This window comes from Ricinus communis, chromosome 1 (genome assembly GCF_019578655.1).
Source record: "Ricinus communis isolate WT05 ecotype wild-type chromosome 1, ASM1957865v1, whole genome shotgun sequence".
NCBI lineage: Eukaryota > Viridiplantae > Streptophyta > Magnoliopsida > Malpighiales > Euphorbiaceae > Ricinus > Ricinus communis.
The window spans coordinates 28,123,818-28,128,739 of record NC_063256.1 but is presented as its reverse complement, the minus strand read 5'-3'; the positions used below and the strand labels follow the sequence as shown (position 1 = coordinate 28,128,739).

The window sequence follows — 4,922 nt, the reverse complement described above, 5'->3', positions numbered from 1 at the left end:
TTATTTCATTCATTGCTGTGTTCTATGGTTGCTGCCTTTTTATTTCAAGTAGTTTATGACCAGGAGCTCTAATCCTACTCCTGTAGACCCTCTTGCTGAACCAGAGCAATCCCTCCGTCTTTTGAGGAAGCGTATGCAAAAAGAAGAGGAGGCGCAGATAGAGATTGAAGCCTCTATGAATAGACCAGCAGGGATGGGAGACAACAACCAGGCTGTAGATGAAGCCAGGACAATGTACGAGTTTGCTAGACCTTCTCTTGAGGGACATAGATGAGTATATTGCGACCACTAGTGGCGGCCAACAAAATAAAGCCAAACGTGATACAAATGGTAAAAATAGTGTACAATTTGGGGGACTACCGAGCGAGGATCCAAACGCTCACATCGCTAACTTCTTGGAGATCTGCGAGACCTTTTAGATAAATGGAACAACTGATGATGTCATTCGGTTGAGGCTCTTTCCTTTTTCCAGCCAACATTATTACGACATGAGATCATTGGCTGAGAAATTTTTATATAAGTACTTTCCTCCTGCTAAAACTACTAAATTGAGAAATGATATATCTTCTTTTGTGTAGTTCAATGACGAGAGCATGTACGATGCTTGAGAGAGGTACAAAGATCTGCTCTGGTGTTGCCCGCACCACGGACCACCAGTATGGATGCAGGTTTAGACCTTCTACAGCGGTTTGAACCTTGCTACTAGGCAGATGGTAGACGCTGCAGCAGGTGGGGCTCTAAACAGTAAGACACCGGAGCAGGCACAAAATCTGATGGAGGAGATGGCCATGAACAACTACTAGTGGCAATCCTCTAGGAGTCAGCCAGTCAAGCAGGGAGTGGTCAACTAGCTAGACTCCACAGCAGCCTTGGCAGCTCAAGTGGAACTTATGACCAAGAAATTAGACCAGCTTCAGATGCCGGTTCATGCAACCCAGATAAGCTACAAGTTTTGCGGTGGCCCGCACTACGGTGCAAACTATAATGCGGGAGGTATGTTTGCATCATCTTCTAATTCTTTATTTTCTACTGTTTCTACTGACCTTGAATAGGTAGACTATATGGATAATGCACCTAGGCAGCAGAACAACCCGTACAACAATACATATAATCCTGGTTGGCAAAATCATCCAAACTTTGGTTGGAGAAATAACAACGACCAGGGTCCACCAGGCTTTCAGAGACTGCATCAGCAGTAGGCTGGACCATCACAACTTCCTCCACCAGTTGAGAAGAAATCTAACTTGGAGGAGCTGATGATGAAGTTTGTCATGTCTATTGAGACGAGGTTCCAGCAGACTGACAGTGCTCTTAGAAATCAGCAGGTGTACATTCAGAACTTGGAGAGTCAGATTGGACAGATTTCTAAGATGTTGTCTGAGAGGCAACAAGGAGTGATCCCCAGTACTACAAAGCCCAACCAGAGGGAGCATCTGAACGTAATCATGTTACGGTCAGGTAAATTTCTTCCCGGTCTTTCTTTTGTTTCTAACACTAATGCTGATGCGCAGGTAGATTCAAGCAGGGAAGTTGAAGCTACTAAGGCAAAGGAACTAGAGAAGGAAGAGGTAAAGGAGGTTCCACTGAGGGAATACTAGCCCAAAATCCCGTACCTTGCTAGATTAAAGTAGGCGAAAGTCGAGCAGCAGTCTGGTAAATTCCTAGACATTTTTAAACAACTGCATCTAAATTTACCTTTTGTTGAAGTTATTTCGTAGATGCATCAATGAGCAAAGTTCTTAAAAGAGATTCTTAGCAATAAGAGGAAGTTTGAGCATTCAGCGTGCGTGACGTTAAAAGAGGAATGTTCGGCAATTTTCCAAAACAAGTTACCAGAAAAGCGACATGATCTAGGGAGTTTTACTATTCCTTGTGTTATAGGTAACTTATCTATCAATGATGCCTTAGCTGATTTAGGGGCTGGAATTAATGTAACGCCGTACAACTTGTTTGTAAAATTAGGGCTGGGAGAGACTAAACCCACTAGGATGAGTATACAATTAGCTGATAGATCTGTTAAGTATCCTAGGAATATTGTAGAGAATGTGCTGGTAAAAGTAAATAAATTTATATTTCCTATCAATTTTATGATCTTAGACATGGACGGTGAGAGTAGTATACCCTTAATTCTAGGAAGACCTTTTCTTGCAACATCTAGGGCAATGATAGATGTTTGTGATGGAAAGTTAAAACTTAGGCTAGGGGATGAGACTGTCACCTTTGACTTGCATAATCCCATTAGCCAATCTTTAGATTATAATAATGTTGTGTATACTGTTAATGTAATTGACGATGATATTGAGACACAGTTGTAGGAAGTGTTAGTTGAAGACCCTCTACATGTCACTTTGCCAAGGGGAGAAAAGCACGAGCTATCAAATGAGGAAGTGTTGGAGCAGCTTGAATTTATGTTAGTAAATGAGCCAAATGAAAATACTGATGAGTTTAGTGTGATTGATAGGATAGGTGTCCAGAAGTTGAGGCCATCACTTGAGGAACCGCTAGTTCTTGATTGGAAGGAGCTTCCACAGCATCTTGACTATGCGCATATGAATAAGGATAACGAGTTGCCTGTCATTCCAGTAGCAGACTTGACAACTGAGGTAAGAGAAAGGACATTTCCCACTCGAAGGAAGTACCAAAAAGCGACTGCCTGGAGGACTATTGACATTCTAAGGACCCATAACTTGGCAGCTAAATCACAGCAGATGTCAAACCCGCACATGAAGGGAGTTATCACCGAGTCTAGCTAAATGACTTGAGAACCAAAAATAAGCACTTTTGGGAGGCACCCCAAAATTTTATTTTATGCTTTTAACTTTTTATTTTATCAGTCGTTTGCATGTTTGATGGTCGTTAGAGCACTTACTTAGTCACTAAACCTAATTGTATGAATCTAGGGTCTTAATAACTTAAGTCAGATTTTTGGTGATTGGTGAAGATGAACTTCCCTGTTTAATACATTTTACTTGAATTATAGCCTGCATGTGTACGTATGTTTGTTTAGCGGTACGAGATGACGAAGAAAAGCTTGGATTTCAGTGGTTCACCACGGTTTTCGTGGGCATCACGGGTTGGATCCCTAGGCTGTGCTGATCAGCACGGCCGAAGTCCTACCCGTGATGAACATGCACATGAAGAGATTGGAAAATCAGCCGTCCACCACAGCTTCTGAGGCCACCATAGGCTGCAACACCAGGCCGTGTCAGTTAATATGGTCGTGCCCTAGCCCGTGATGGACATGTACGTAGCTCACAATAAAAATCGGTCGCCCACCATGACTTCTGAAGGCACCACGAGTGGCAACAACAGGTCGTGCTGACCAGCACGCCCATGCCCTCGCCCGTGGTGAACTAGCATGTGGATGAAGCTTCAAGGTTCAGCATGGGCCGAGTCCAGACCGTGCTGATCAGCACGACCTTGCCCTCGCCTGTGCTGACCCCCGTGACTATATAAGCAGGCCATTTCAAACATCTTCCAACTTTCCCCCCCCTCTAAACTCTAAAGTGCTTTTTCTCCTTCTTCTCAATTTTTCTTACCTGTCACGACAATTTCAAGTAAGTTTCTTCACCTTTTGCTCTTATTTGGTTAAATTTGATTTTTCTTTTATATAATTTTTATTATTTAGGACATTTTGATATGCTCTAGTAGTTGTTAATATTTATTGCTTTGGTTGGTTTATTGTTTTGTTTTTGTTACACTACTTAAGTTTGATTTGGATTAGATTTAGTTTGGATTAGTTGCTTTGTGTGATTTTGAATAATGAAATGCTAAAGTATGGGTTTCGATAGCAGTAAAGTTGATTTATGGCATTCTATTCTAAAAAATTAATAGCATAAATTCTCTTTATTTGGTGCGTAATAATGTGGGCTGGAATGCCGTTGTGAATTGGTTTTCTGCAGGAAATTGAGGCTTTAGTCTTAGCTTTCAAGGGTTAAACAATATGCTCCAACAACTTATGCATGGGCTGGATAGGCAGGCCACCCAGACGGACCTAATGGGGGAGCAGATACAAAAGATGGCGGAGACCGGAGCACAAAATCAGCGATTCATCGATCATATGGAGTTCGATCTAGCAGGTTGCTTTATGGATCCTGTGCCACCACCACCGCCCCCTCCTTCAGTGCCTTCCCCTACTCCTCACCCTTTAGTAGATCTAGCCAGTGGATGCGCCTTCGGCAGACTACCAGTAGTGACAAAAATTTGTGCTCTATTTCTTCTTCCTTTTCCTTTTTATTCTCTTTCTTTATTTTTATTTTATTTTATTTTTATTTCTTTTTGCATTTTCATTTTATTTTATTTACTTTCATTTTGCTTTCATGTTATGTTATTTTAGTATAACACTTTGCCTTACCTTCATGCTATGTACATTTAATATGATCTTCCCTAATCTGATGTGCTATCTATGTAATATACCCGATTTTATTTTTCTAACACTGTGGGCAGTGTTATACTCTAGTGTGGGGTGGGTATATGTGGTTTTATCCCTTGAGTGTTTAAGCAATGATAATGGACTATTCTTAGGATGTTAGGACCTAGGTTTTTCATGACATTTAAGCTTAGTTTATTCTTTCGTAATTAATGACTTAATTCACATACTAGTAATTGATTGCCCCTTTCGAGTTTTGTTCTTAGAAAGTAATTTTAGTGTATTCAATATGTCAATTTGGCCGGGTTAAATCGGTGTTGCTTGAGTCCTTACAAATTTACAACCTTCATCTTTGAACTTTGATTATGCCAATCTCTTATACAATTTATGTGATGATTCAATTGATAAATCTGGGAACCAATTGTAAATTCTAGCCATTTAAAATTTAAGTTTTTGAACCAAAATTTGAGCATCCATTGCAAATTGTGCTCATGATTTTTCTTGTTTGAGCGTGCGTTGTACTTAATTTTATTTCTAGAACTCGCTTTGTGAT

The 4,922-nt window shown here is 40.7% G+C and overlaps 1 non-coding gene across 1 annotated transcript; it reads right to left on the bottom strand.

Moving 5' to 3' along the window:
- Window positions 1–545: 545 nt before the first annotated feature.
- On the bottom strand, window positions 546–652 carry LOC112534194. Its single transcript, XR_003078499.2, has one exon. It is a non-coding gene; the product is annotated as a small nucleolar RNA R71 (small nucleolar RNA).
- Between the last annotated feature and the right edge of the window lie 4,270 nt (window positions 653–4,922).